General features: G+C 34.3%; 1 protein-coding gene across 1 annotated transcript in view; it reads left to right on the plus strand.

The window, feature by feature from the left end:
* LOC119068527 (protein-tyrosine sulfotransferase) overlaps nucleotides 1–16,214 on the plus strand; it is a 71,273-nt gene that overhangs the window by 45,673 nt on the left and 9,386 nt on the right. The window lies entirely within an intron of this gene.

Consider the following 16,214-nt stretch of genomic DNA (forward strand, 5'->3'; position numbering starts at 1 on the left):
CACGGTAGAAGTTAGTGATCATACGTAGGATGTCGCTTCGACTTTCTCTATGAAACTAGATTTCCTACCGCATACTAATCGAATGCAAGGTTTCTAACTGGAGCCGAAGGCGAGCTCCTAAATTGACATACGCCACAAATTACAACGTTTTTCTGCTACGTATCACATTCGCTAACATAAAGAAAACACCCTGAACACGACTGACCTGCGAAACGTACCATTTTCGCAATCAAGCTCGGAGGTAATTTTTCACAAAATTGGAAATCATATCACTTCGTGTGGAACTTTTTCATCATACCCACCATTACAATCTAATTGAAATCCGTTTTTGTTTCTCATCTACAACAAATTACATCCATGATACAAATTCTCATCTGATATTGTCAAATTCACTCGTATTCCGTACTCGTTTCCACCAAATTAGAACTTATCCGAAACAAAGATTTAATTATATTGAAACACACCTCATAATATAACTACGACGACACCACGTTCACTATTTGCAAGTGAAAATATACATTCGTTATTTATTTAATGTGTGAACGTATACGTGCAATGAAACCTAGATGTTTGCATGTTAGAATCGTACCCCACCAGAAAACTTTCACAAAAACAACTTGAACGACACTCAGCTTCAACTTAGGTGAAAATTTTCCTCACTGTCTTCTCACAAATTATGACGTTTCGCAATGTGTGTGTATGTGCCACACAAATGTATATTATATACGTAGCAAGTGGGTGATGGGATGTGTGATCGTTGGCATTGGATCTCTTGCGTTATAATACATCTATATTGTTCCCAACTGCGCTTAAATCATTCTTTCCGTCTTATTTACATGTTCAAACGTACGCAATTTACGCTTTTAGGTAAAATTTCAAACGCTATTCAAATTTGAGATTTTAAATCGTCGAAATTTTAGTGGGCGGCAACATGTAATATAGTAGATTACGCCCAATGTTTGAACGTTTTTTTATTGACGAGTGGGAAGATGGTGGGAAAGAACAATGTCCTAACAATAAGCCAAGTTGCTTTCTCGCGAAGCTTCTCTTCCGAACATTAAATGTCATCAGTTGGGCAGGGTTGAACAGAGCGGGGACTGCTGTGTTTTTAAACAAGGGGCTAATGTGAAACATACCTAACTGGGGATTTAATTTCTACGTACCGGATTTGGTTATAGTACATTAATTTCTTCCTTGTAGTTTTGACGAGTGAGTCGAAGGCAAGGTCGGTAGCCACAACACACCAATTTTAAAGCTGCAACGTCCTATAATTTGCATTCTTGATGAATATGAAAAGCCAGCTCCAGAGTGGACAGTAATGAAGCGTTTACATTCTATACGCGTGTAAACTTTACTAAAGTCGTGTACCTTTAGCAGGATGTGAAGTAAGAGAACACTCATCATTATTACACACCAAGCTTCATCTACGTTACACGTATTTACCTTTTCTATTTATTTAACATTAATATGAGGGAACGTTTATTTGAATTTCTTTTTTTCATCAAAGCGCAAAGTAAAGTTTAATTTTAAGTCACGGCTGAGTAACTTTACCTCAAACTTTACTTCGTGTTTTGAAGTAATAGCACATTTATTCTAAAAATGATGGAAAGTCATTTCCATCATTTCTCCCATTGATGGATGAGGTGTTTCACTACTCAAAACGTTAGACAAAGTTTCGTCGTGTAATAGTACATTACTATGCAAGGGAAGTAAAGTGATATCTCGTATCCAGATGAGTAAAAGTAACGCAGTGACTATTCGGACGCGCGTCCGAATAGTGAATTTCATTAGTATTAACTATTCGGACGCGCGGCCTAAAAGTAACCGAGGGCTTTAGCCCGAGGTACATTTACTCATCGTGATACGAGATATCACTTTATTTTCCGTGTGTAGTACGACGTTTTACTATGCGAGTGATGTAAAGGCCTATGCCTATGCATGTAATAGCCTTATTACATGCACCAGCATAGTAAAATAAACTACACTACATGTCAATTTGGTCTGAATTGTTGGCTTGCTTGGTATGTAATATCGAAATTACTTAATCTTTGTCTTGCTGTTTACATTTACAATAGACGAATACACAAATGCTGATTTCGGCGCATCACGCCTCATCAGTACACCTATGTCTTGGCGTGACAGTACAACATTTTCGTTGAAAAAATTATTTTTCAACATTTTGGTCTAAATCGTAGCAAAACAAAAATTAAGTAATACATGTCAATGATCTCGTCTTCGGCTCGGATCTGCAAACTTTTTACAAGAAACATTGTTACCGTCATTTTTCTTATTGATGTACTAAATGTAATGTACTAAAGTCTTACCGATTTTTCCATACGTGAGCCATGATGAAATAGTACATTACTATGCAAGGGAAGTAAAGTGATATCTCGTATCCAGATGAGTAAAAGTAACCGAGGGCTTTAGCCCGAGGTACATTTACTCATCGTGATACGAGATATCACTTTATTTTCCGTGTGTAGTACGACGTTTTACTATGCGAGTGATGTAAAGGCTATTGCCTATACATGTAATAGCCTTATTACATGCACCAGCATAGTAAAATGACATTACACAAAAAGTGGTGGAACGGGTGTAAAAATCGAGAAACTATTAAAAATTGTTATCGTTATTCTTTTGACTCCGTTGCAATAACGAATACGAATAATCTGAAATTGTGGAGGTGGATTTAAAATTAATGTTTGTTTATCGTATGGTTTGATTTGTGGGTTTCAGTGTCCTTCGGGAACAAATTGCACAGAAATTTTTCGTTTCGCTGTGACAAATCGGATTTTCGAAATTCATACGACTGCAGACATGAAATGATTTATTGTAAAAACTACGATAGAACTCAAACATCAATAATGTAAGCATTATAGATTTATCGTGTGTACATGTTTGATGATTGTCGTACATTTGGCATTTAGGAAAAAATAGTGTCGTGTCATTGGATCGATAGTTTTAGCTCAAGTTTTATGACTGATTGATTGATTTGCCAAGTTTGAAATGAGTCAGGTGAGGTCCTAGCTAAATCCTGCAGTAAGCCCCGTACGATCAGGTATTACTGGAAAAGTATGTGGATCTTTTTTTAATTAAAGAAATTCATATGTACCAAGAAAAGATGGTCAGGATAAGTCGTCATCCCGACGTGTAAAAACTTAAATCTTTTCAGAATACAAATTACAAATAAAACATTTCTTCTAAAGGCTTCGCCATAGGAATCGTGCCTATTACACAACTAGCATTGAAGCGTTAAATAGCCAAAGAGATTCTTTGTGTAAGATAAAATTTCGATTTCTTATCTCCAGTTAATTCCTGTAACTTCGAACGTAAGCCTAGCTTTCTTAATAAAACAGGAATCAGCTGCAGCTGTTTATCGGTTAACCCATTAATACAGAAAAATCTGGTAATACTGACGTATACATGTGGAATCAAGGGGCATATATAAAAAATCCTTTGCCATTTAAAAGAAAATCCTTAGAAATTCTCAATTTCGCTCATTTTCTAAGCCGGATCAAACCCATGATCCAGTTTTTTACACAGTTTTTATCTAATTTTTTGTGTCTGATTCACAGAATCCTTATTAGAATTACAGGTGAATAGATTCTTCAACATTATCCTAAGATTCTATAACGATTTGTGACGCTTTTCTTACCCAATTTCTAACAAATTGAGTTTGTGTCAGAGCCCTTCATATTTTCACTCAAGAAATAAATGAAATTTTTCGATGTAAAAAGATTCAAATTATGTTTTTGATTGAGTGATGCGGTTGGTTAATGCTATAACACGTCTATGAATTAATAATGAACGAAATTACACAGTGTGTCTATGTACAGAAATTTGAAAATTTTTCTTTCGTTTCTTGTGTCGTAAATTGTGTCATGTCTCTGACACCGTTTTCTAAAGCGTGTGTGTGTCCTTTATGCAAGATATTCAGTTCTGACAGACAATATTACGTGCAAAATCAATTACCCAGCTCGTGTTCCTGTTCATGATTTTGTAAATATAGTTTTTGTCTCTTCCAAACATGAATTTACTCACTAACATCCGATGCATTTTAACAAGCATTCCATGTTCCCGTTATTTCCAATAATCAAGACCACCTATATATACTGCTCAGTATTCGCAGACATCCACGTCATGTCGTAACCGTAACATAAACAATTTGCTGTTTACATCGATACCCTTTTTCCATTTACGAAGAAACATCTAATCCACGCACATACTTCACCAACCCCCGCACAAGAAGGAAAAAAAAATCGAAGCACATCAAACTGCTAGAAAGAAATATACGTGAGAGATTATGGTTCAGATGAAAGTCGATGAAGAAAAAATCGTCTTACATCGTCGCACGGATAAAAAAAAATTCTTTTCATAGAGTTTCCTTATATAAAGAGTCACACGTATAAACATAATAGACAGTAAATCTATTTGCGAGAATACTGTAAAACTTTTCTCCTCCCTTTTATTTATTGGCAACAACAAACACCCGATAAATGGATTAATTGAGTATGCTATAATATATAGTCGTGCAATGGCTTACTTTTCCGGGCATGGAAAAAGTTTTCGTTTATTTTTCGGTAATTGTGTTTTTCCGTTCTCTGTTTTGTTTGGGATTTAGTTTAACGAACATTCTTCAAATACCATAGAACCATTTTGAATGAAGTGTAATTGCGAAACTGACTAGAGTATGTTTACTCGCAAAGATGTTAACTTATCGGTAATAAAGTAGGGCGAAAAATTGCCCGAATATCCTTTCATACTGTAATGGAAATGAAAATATTTAACTACAACTCCCATTTATCTGCCATGTCAAGTTTATTGATCATGTTGACCATCTAAAGTGAATTGGATTCATCAATTTTTTTCCGTCTAAGTTTGATAGAGAACTTTACGTTGGTATTTTACACCATAAATGCGACGTTCTATTGGCCCAATTCCCGTCAGCACTGGTAAATTTTCCAGCTGTCAGTCAAATTAAACCAGACAAAAAACTAACTAAACTCCGATGCTAATGCAACTGTACCCGGATAAGTTTAACTGACAGTTGTTAAATTTAAAAGCGCTGACAGGAAAACAGGAAATTTTAATATAAATCAGTGCATGCAAGGGCATGCATTTAGATTAGCTCGTTAGATATGCTTTTATTGCGTACGTAGAAGCAACACTGTATGTATGATTGGTGAGGTCACGCGGTATTATATGGTGGATTTTCGCACACATTCACCTTTATCATGATAATTATCGTCGCCGTTATAAAGTCGTGAATCTTTTATGTGTAAAATCATCAGTACGCCCATCTAATCCATTGCTGGCTTGCAGTATACGTATACAGTGTTGCCTGGAACCGCTGTTGGTTGTGATTCGTCTAAAAATAAACACACAATTTTCCATCAGCATCCAGAAAAACTTATGTCAAATCCTCAAAACCTGAGAAAACTAAAGAAAAATCCTCAAAATTCCGTGAACGCTCCACAAAATTCAGATAAAACATAGCTAACGCCGACCCGTACGAAACACCTATTCGTATCAAAAGCCTTTAATGTGAAACTCTTCATTTCTCTTACTTCATTTTCTTCTCTGCTGAAAAACTATTCTCCCTTTAAAATCACTTACATTATCCACTCTTTGCCTTGTTATCATATACAACTAAATTGCCGGAGGCAATATAGACAGCCCCGTACGAAGACAAATTTCATAAATTCCTATTTAAACAGCTATATACCGCTATATTTAACTATATTTCACTATAAATAAACATTTCACAGATAAATATATGCTATTATATAGCTCTATATGCCTGTATATAGCTCAATATAGCTGTATATAGGTATATATAGATGTCCGTATATGGAATCCCTGAAACCCCACACACATAACAAATTATTTCCATGTTAACAGAAACTCTCTAAGTATCATTTTTCACAAGATATTTCTATTTTACTAAAATCCAATATGGCCGCCGGCAGCCATTTTGTTAGGAGACCGGAAATAGTACCGACGCTTTACATTCGTTAATACCTTTCAAACAAAAAAAAATTCATGAAATTCGGTCAAAATTTACTCGAGATATTGTCAAAATACACCACGTTCACTGTACTTCCGAGTAGCCAGATAAGAGCTCACTCCAAGAGACCTAGCTCACGCTCCGGAGAACATAATTTCATAAATTTTTTTTCCCTGATTGGTACGGTCAATACCTATCTAATAAAGCTAAAACAGACGAAATATGTTCAAATGTGGCCGACCTACAAGCAAAAACTGCTTGCCGCCCTGTGCCTGTTCCACACCAAGGGGTCTAACTCACGAGTCGGTCATCCGATTTCCATAAACTTTTTTTTTGTCGATCGGTATTGTAAATACCTTTTATTTGACGTATCACTTACAAGTTTAACGTTTAAATGTCCGGAGATATCTTCGAAAAACCGTAAAGCACTTATTGGGCCACAGCTCGGGAGGGGTCGATCCAAAATCACTCATCTTCGAACTTAGCCTGTCTTTTGACATTACCAAACGGAAAAAAAAAGAATTTTCAAAATCGGATGCGTTTTACTCAAGTTATCGTGCAGACAGACGGACAGACGGACAGACGGACATTTTTTTTTTTCGCGGATTTGGCATCTCTAGACAACCACAATAGGTTTCCCCTTACTCAGTGAGTCCAATTCGACGTGTTACAAACGTATGCGTAAACCCATAAGACCCCAGTACTTCGTACGGGTCTAAAAATCCTTGTAAATGGTCCTTCAAATCCTTCTAAAATCATCCAAAATCTTCAGCTAAATGTAGAAAATCCTCAGAGGAATTTTTCGTTGAAAATCATTTGTCAACGAAATTTACAAATATTCGCCCCTCGATTAGTGTCGCTCAATTTCACAACCAACGCCATTGTTCAGCTAAATAGAGTGTGTTGATGAGATTTGTTAGTGAGTTAGTGGGAGTCGTGAAAAATTGAATCCGGGTTGCGGGACTAGTCAAAACGAGAATATTTCTTTCAGTTTTCTTTTTGTTGTGCTGTTTGATAAGTATAGCAAAGTGCTCTCAGTCTTTGAGAAAACTGCTGACAAACGCGGTGAAAAAAGAACCTTTCCGCACACCAGTTGTACTCGCTCATTGTCAGTTAAAAATGTTTGAATATTTGGTGTAACATAAATCAGCGCTAATTTGATGATTGATTTTCGGTTCATTCGTCTCCCACAGTCACTTAAATTAAATAAATGTAAATGAAGCGTGACATTCTGATTTTTGAACAGAAATATTATTCGATTCGTAAAATATTTCCAAATCGAACTTTATTTTCCCCCAAAAGACCATTTCAAAAGTTCGACGTTTTTTTATGCAAAAGTCGATTTAATGGAAAGTTGCTTTTCATTCCTTCATCTATTCGAACATTTCCAAATCAAACTATTTTTATGTTTGCACTTTTCGGTTTGTGGCATTTTCAGTAGATGTATAGTAGTATATACAGTCGTCAACTCTTCTTAAAAGTTCAACGAGACCGAGACTGGAAATGCTCATTGCATAAATAGTTTAATTTCGACAATTCCAATTGGCAGCGAAATGCAATTTTATATTAATTTCTGAATTTATTTGCTTTTGATCAGAGGAAAAGGTAGTTGAGTTTGTCATTTGTGTTGACAATCTAATTGGAAAGCAAATAGTAAATAGTAAATTGATGTTGACACGGCAATTATTTCTAATGACAATAATTAGTATCTGCAGTATAAAAAACACGTTTTTGTTTTAATTCGAGTTAGATTTATTTGTTAGTTTTTCGTCTGTCGAATTGGTTATTCTAGCAGTTTGTCATTCATTTTATCACCATAAAGTTCACCGTTCATCGCATGGTATTTTTCTATTTTCAGTTACTCTGAATTTTTTCGTCTGCAATTGTTCAAAGCGTAAATATCATTGACAACTTATCGACCATTAATAAACTTACGAAATGTTTATTGTCTGCTCTAAATTTCTGTCTTGTAAATAAACAAACAAAAAACAATTTTTATCGAATTGCAGAAAAGAAAACGACCGCTGATTGTTTACAATAGAACAAATTCACCCATTACACTATATCAGATCCATTTTACCTCTACTGTTAATTGTTGTTCGCAAAGAATACAGATATTTTCAAAACAATTGGTTTGTTATACATTACTCAGTTTTATAGCCTTTTTAATTTCGTGAATTCAATTCTTTGGAAAATAGTTCGACTATTGAAGAGAAAACAAAAACCATTCAGTCTTCGGGTTTGGTGCTTTTTTTTCGCCAAACTTTGCAATATTAATTCCTCTGCCTATTTGTTTGCCTCCCCTTTCTCGTGTCTACGTCCTTTATGGACGGACCCAAAATTATACCCAATAAGTGTCGAAACGCACATTCCGTTCAACTGAACTTCCTTTAAGAATATGCATGGACTGAAACGATCGCAAATTTTAACCAATGCCAATTACTCCCGGAAAGCTAAACGAGGTGGAAAATTTAATTGAGTTTCATGAGAAGTCAGTGAATTATTATAACGACCATACCAAATTACCAAATAATACCGACAATAAATGATTCAGACTCAAAGTAAAACTGAAAGTACGGGACGTCCTGCAAAGGCCTTGGAAAAGGTAAAACTCAGGTCATACGAAATTAGTTCAATCACCTTGTATCGAAGCATTAAATCAATCACAGGCTTTCATTTAAAATTGTCGGTGCTATAGTAAAGAACGCGTTGAAAATTAAATCTTAAAAGAAGGTTAAATTCAGGTAATTGCAATGTATGGTCCAAGTCATCTCGATAAGTTTATTGATCTAGTTGGGCCGGTTCCGAGCCTCATTGCAAAATTTGGCGTTTAACCAGCATTTAATCAAGCATTTAATACTTATGAAGTGCATTTTCCTGTGAATGTTGTTGTGAAAGTAATCTATTGCAAACGTGTTTTTTGAGCAAAAAGCTTCGGTAACTGTCATTTTGGCAATTGCATAATATATCTGAGCCGAGGGAGACACTTGTCGAAAAAAAGTTCAGTAAGTTGCTCAAAGGCACACGAGTGAGGTTTCTCCGAATTAATGAATTACTTAGCAGTATGCATTCTGGTTTATTTCCCGTCCCATGCGAACGTTGATTATCAAAAAGAACTTCGCTTAAAATTAACCGAACATATTCTTAATGGATGAGGCAATAAACTACTTGTTACGGTACTAATGCCAGTGTCACCAGTTCACACCGTCGATAATTGAAGTTAATGTTCACTTTTTACACGACAGGATCATGTGATTTGGTTTTAGTTTTATGATGATACAATAATCTGTTTGAAATTGATGACAGGACTCTGAGTGTGAGAAAAACCCTCATCAAAACGAAATTATTTATAAATTGTTGCATCAACAACACTAATCAAATTACTTTGTGTAAAGCCACCAATTTCACATTTTATACATTTTTTTTCATTGTAGACCGTCGTCGACTGTAATCTTATCTCATTTGGCGACGTCAATTTTCAAAATGCTTTTATAAACATTTTACGATTGTATTATAATATTCATATCACAAATTTTATAGACTATGACCTAAAACTGCATTCTAAGTTATCGTTGTGCAACGACATCTCCCTCTGAAATGCAATTACATTTTTTGATTTTCAGTTTTCACAGAATTGTGATTATAATGTTAATGGGTTTTAATGGATTTTCTATGCTTCTTTTCTCGCCAAGAGTTGTAAATGCTTTCACATCAGTTCAACGAAAAATGGAAAGTTTTCGTCTTTTTTCTTCTTCTCATTCTTTTTCTTCTCAACAGGGAAACTTATAAGCCACTTTAACACAAGCAATGAATTAAAATTAGTTATTTTAATTCAAAAGCTTTTATCTGGAATAATTTTCAAGAAATCTTATGAGCTATCCTCTTACATCCTTCTATTGTTCATTGGCTATTGAATGTTGTAGAAAAAGTTTTTTTCACAGAATTTACTTTTCCATAGTATTATGAATATCTAATGGATTTTGTATTATATATAATGAAAGCTTTAGTTGTGAACATGAGGTTATTCGAGAGAGACAGAGAAACAAAACTTTTTTTATCGTAATTTCGGATCGCTGAGTTCTTAGCGAATAGTAGAATGGTAACCGAATGACAACGTTTTTATGCTTGTTGAAAAGTTTGTTTTTTTTTTTAAAATAGAACAAAAAAGAATTTTAAATTAATTCTTGGTAAACAAAACTAAAAGTACACATAATACATTTGAATATAAAATGGCAATGTACGTTTTGGAAAGATTTTTAGTGTTTCTGAAATATATAAAATAAAGTTTTTCATTTTACCATTTGAAATTGCGCCGTTTAATATCAAAATAGCTAACATTTTCCGTATAATAAAAATGTTTTCGTTGTTCTTTCTTCTTTGGAATTGGTATTGTTGAATCAGTGGCCGCCACTACACTATGTGGAATTATAAGTTCCGTCGACTTCAATATATTTCATTTTATAATTGAATAAATTCAATAAAATCGAAGACTTTGACCTCGAAGAGGGCACACCGTAGAACAATTTTTTACCTAGAATCGTGTTGTTCATCGATTAAAAATAAAGAGACGCTCGTATGCAACAATATTTTTTCATCCTTTTCTAGAAAATATCAAAAATGTATGGAGATGAATCATCAACTATTTTTAAACCGTTAATTTACCGTTAACATTGTATTGCCTAGTTTTGTCGCGACCCCGCAAACACTTTTACACAGCGCAAGAACTTTTTTACTTACACTTTTTTCAAGATTACCGTGAGTGGTTCTCGGTAATACAGTGTCCGGTTTTTCATTGAATTTCTTTTTCTCCATAAATCTAAAATACAGTCGAATTTAATGTGTAGGATCATTTCAGACTGGTCTTAATGCAGATCACTATTTTGAATACTTCGTTCAGTTTGAAAAATTACTTCCATTAGGACACCTTTAAATACAGTCATGAAGTAGAAGCGGACCTTCATTCCGTTATATTTTCGTGTTGTTTCAATTCCTTGAACCTCTTCTCAAACTTAAGATCTGTGGATTTAATCTGCAGAAGCGTTTACAAAATTGATCGACATTCAATGAAATCAAAACATCTTTCAAGCAGCTACACAAATTCAAATTGGGTCTGAGTTTTCATTTTTTTCTTACAAAAAATAAACGAGAGAGTTTATCTCATTAATTTTGAATAAAAAAGTCCATAATCGTCTACATTCCGCAGCTATGTATTCGGGACGATATTTTTAGTGTGCTTATGTACTTGTGAAATTTTTGGAAACCGGTATTCGGGATCCCGGTATTACCGGTTTTACCGAAATCCCTTCCCTACGTCCACCACTGGCCTTCCATATGACGTAACCCAAATACGGCGAATTTGAGTGGATTTGTGTATGTCTAGCCTGCCTACATTTAGACGAGATGTCAATTAAGCACCTAACTTTCCTCAGAGAGCATTCAGATACTTCGAGGCGTGGTTAGGAAGGAACGTTAAGCCAGACTACACTTGTTATTACCTATAATCTATTTAAATATCTCTGGACTCGATTCGGTGGTTATATCAAATTTTCTTTGATTCTTATATTATCAAATTCAGTTGGCTCATCTTTATTATCGTTTAAGCCATCAAATGCCCTTCTTCTGACCGGCTCTGCAGTGTACGTACGCATGTATTATTGATATCTCATGTGGAATGAATCGCATTTAATTTTTGTACAACAGCGATGGAAGTTGTAATTCCACCGGAGTGCAATATAATCTCTTCGCATTATACTAAAACTCTTTAGAAGAATTAACAGTAAAAGTAAACGGCAAAAAATAAATATCTCCACCAAAGTATTTGAAAATAAATATCTTTTACATTCACTTAATAAACTTGAATAATATTATTTTACGCCACATCAATTACACAGAATTTCGTTAACGGGGAAAAAGTCGGAATTTTGCTTCACTTAGTCAGATGTTATTTGATTCATTTGATTTATTTATCCTTCCGATTGCACTGATTCAACTGCTATGGAAACCATTCACAACATCGCATTCATTACCATTCTCCATTCATTCCCATTGCATAATGTTTTGAAGATGCTTTCGTTCGGAGTAGCTATTGTTGTTGGTATGCGTGCTTGTTATGGGAGCTTGTTGACTGATTTCTATCATTATATCGTTGCCTGGAACTTTTTGTTTTTTCTAGTGCGCCGATACTTCAACAAATACGAGTCGGTTTTCTTCTTTTGTCAAATTTTTGGCTTTGAAAAGGTGTAGGGTCTTGAAATGAAAATGAAAATTATTCGATGCAGATGATTTTCAGAATGGCATTGTATTTACGTCATTCATAAACTGAATTCGCTAAAATGGAAAACAAATAAATTGCAACCCAGAACTGCATGAAATTAATGCAGATCCAAACTGCATTCAACACACATTTTATATTTTCAAATATCTCTTAGATGCAACCGAATCGAGGCCCCGACGGAGAGTTTCAAATAGTTGCCGGAAAAACTTCGTTTTTTTCCCATACCTTTGCAAGACAAAACCATCCATAATTTAACACATAAAAAAGCATTGGAAAATATAAGTGAAATCTGAAGTTTTCTCTGTATTACATGAGTCGAGATAAATCTGTCGGTTAAAAATACATAGAATTCATAGCCAGCCGTTGTGGCTACGTTCCGTCGATGGATATAAGTAACAGAATTCGAAATGAATGAAGAAAATTTTCATGCCTGAAGTTATACATACAAATACAAAACTATTTAATCAATCGCCTGAACGATTTTATCGATTCTCGGTTCTAATATTGATGGCTGAGCTCGTAATTATTCTTCCGGTGTTTTAGTTTTAGTTAGTTGTATTATCACCCTGCAAAAACTGAAAATTCCTGCATAATTCTTTCATGTTCGTTCTATATAATTGGGGGATAATGGATTTGAATCAATTTGTTAACGAGCTCAGCACACTTCTAGTTCATTAACATTACAGTCACTTTATAACTCGTCTGTCATTCATTCTTTTTTTTTCATTTTCCACTTTATTAATTTCTCTTTTTGCTATAGGAAATAGGGCTCTGTCGCCATTCATTTGAATATTCATTAAATCCACAATGTGTTATTAACGGGTAGAACGAAATTCCTATATTTACCAATTTTATTTATGTGCAGCTCTATCCATCCGACAAGTGACAAATAAATTAGAGAAAATTCTTTGCACAAAAGAATTACGACTTTTTCTTTCCCTTTTTTTTAATTTTTCTTTAAAAAAAATTATTTATTATAAAAATCCGTCAAATAAAGGAAGAATAATTGCGAGGACGGAAACTTGTGCAACTGTTTCGGTTGTTCGTATGGTTGTATTTGTTTCCCCGTTCATTTTCTAACTTGTATAAACTCCCACTTTTAAATTATATTTTTTTTGCCCGTAAAGCAAAATTAATTATGCGATGAAAATATAAGAAAAAAGAAAAGAAAATGGCCTTGTCTTATAATGGAGAATGAGGGCAATTTAAAATTAAATAATATTTTTATATTGTTTGGACTGTAATTAAGTTCTCACAGCAAAACATTCATTTTATGTCGGCAATATTTTATTGTCGAGCACAATGTCCTTCGGTCAAATTGTAGGTAATTTATCTTTTAAGAAGACAATTAGGAATTTGGGTAGGTGTTTCCAACAAGCTCTGAAAGAATTGGTTACATACCAAAGTACCAAAGTATGCAAACCACAAGTACCCACAGTTTCGGGAGAATTCGAATGCAGGGCAAGCTCATTTCAGTGCAGCATTTGTGATTTCAATAGAATTTTCGCAGTGTTAATAGATTACATTGGATGTTGTGAAAGTAATTCATTGCAAGAGGTAACAATTTTGTGATAAAAGCAAGATCACAGGAGTGGTTTTGAGCAACGAGCTTCGGTAACTGGCTTTTCGATAAGTTTAGATTTTATATATCCGAGCCGAAGGAGAGAAAAACAACTACACTTGTCAAAAAACAACTACCGAAGCAAGTTCCTCAAAAATACACAAATGACTTTGAACGTTTTTCCAAAGTAATGAACAACGTAGCAGCATTCGATGTATTCTGGTTGTTTACTACCTGACCCATACAAGATTTCCACATAGGAAAATAAAAAAAAAATGAACCGGAAATGGTCCACATGTAATGGGTCATTTTCGCATGGGGCAGATAAGCCAATTTCCTAGTCTTCTTGCTATCATATTTACCACATTCCATCAATACACGCAATCAGCGCTACGAATTTATACGTCAGATTGAAAACTAAAAGTGTGACAGTTTTATTAGGGATATTATATTCGACCGATAAATAATAATTAAGTGCAGATAGTGAAATTCTCAAGCACCGATAAATATATTCAAAACTACCGATAACTTTTTACCGATAAAAAGTACTAAAGTACCGATAAGTTGTTCATTTTGTCGATCATTTATCATTTTTTATCGGTAGTTTATTATACTTTAAAAGCTCGATCTCACATATAAATAACAAAGCGCTGCACCAAACCAAATAAAACGCTACACTTAAATTCACCAGATCTTAGACCTAGGCTGCTGCATTTGGTGTCATAAAGTTGCATTTTGTTATGTAAACAACTTGAACGTGACGAAAGAGATTTGAAAGGATTGCAATATAAAAGTGGCCTCACAATCGAGAAAAACCCCTATCCATGCTCGCTTACTTGACATTTGTACTTAAACAATAGCTTATTACAATTTGTGCTCTATTGTTTAAACATTAAATACGTAAAGGGAGAGGTGTCAGTTTTAGTAAGAATCCATCTTAACGAAGAAGAATTTTGAGGTGTTTATGGTTGAGAGAATTTTTTATTTTTTGTTCATTCTCCATAAATGTTGCAATATTAAAATAAAAGCTATTGAAAGAACTGTACTAGACTCAATGAAAAGCCTATAGCTTGATCAGTAAATTTGCAGTCGTGGATCTGAGGTTGAACACCAATCTGTACACCCTCTTAATGTCATATACTTGAGAGATTTCTACTCACAACACCCAACGGATTTTCCTTTGAAACCAATTCTCTATCAGAAATATTAAATTTAAAATTAAAGGACAGACAACAATAATACGTTAGAAACTCTCTTAACGTACTTACGCCTTTTACCTGTCCCTATGGTGGAAATGGGAGCATTTTTCAGTGTTTGTCAGTAATCGGAGAGCTACAATTCAAAAGTGCACGGAGGGTTTTCCACTTTTACAAATTTTTTTGGCACTTAAAATGTTCAGTCGTCAAAGTACTAGACTTGCGTAATAGTCGTCAAAGTACTAGACTTGCGTAATATAGTGTGCCATGTACCAATGTTAAATTTAGTTCATCGAAGTCTAAAACCGTAACAAATGTTGGTAGAATAGATGGTATAGATATAGATCCTTCTTAAAGAGAAGAATAAAATCTTCCGACGTAATTTGTGTTTGCTATAGAGTTATATCCAGAAAAACCGTGTAGAATCGCAATTCAATCGTGTAAAGCATACGAAAGAATCCACTTTCTCGTTTTCAATTGTTTTTGTACTCGAAGTGGCTATCCGCTTAATGCCACTCGTAATTCAGTTGTTTTTCGAGTGTTATAATTAGCGCATACGACAACAACAAAAAATCCATTAAATCATTGTGCATGAAAGGAATTTCCACATCTAGCCGAGAACATAAACTATAAAAAAAATACTTAGGGAAAATACTTGAGGAAAAACCCGACTTCATTTTATTTAGATTTACCGTATCAACGGGTCAAATTGAAACATTTTTATGAGCGATAACACTCATAAATAAATTTATATATACGTGCATCGTACACATATAACTATATATGCATACAGATATGTTTGGGCATCCACATATAGAACATATAGAGAATCTATTTTTCCGCAAGTACCGACGTAAATATTTATGTATGCAAGGGTTGAAAATGAGGAAAATGGATCATAATATTCTGCATAAAAATGTTAAAACATTCTAAAGATGTACAAATATGTAGATAAACGCTGGGTTCTATATTTTTCCGTTCTGTTTTTACAATGCAAACGAAATTTTTTTTTTTTTCGTTTCTACATTCGAGCAGAAATATGAATTTTTTTTTATGATAATCTTGGGATTTGTTTCGAAGAAATTTCTGTGTTAATGTTGTAATTTAGACTCACATTCACTGTGTGGAAAACATTCCAGACATATAAACATTTAAGTTGGTGAACGTGTTTATGCG

The sequence above is a fragment of the Bradysia coprophila genome, assembly GCF_014529535.1.
Source record: "Bradysia coprophila strain Holo2 chromosome X unlocalized genomic scaffold, BU_Bcop_v1 contig_185, whole genome shotgun sequence".
Taxonomy (NCBI): Eukaryota; Metazoa; Arthropoda; class Insecta; order Diptera; family Sciaridae; genus Bradysia; species Bradysia coprophila.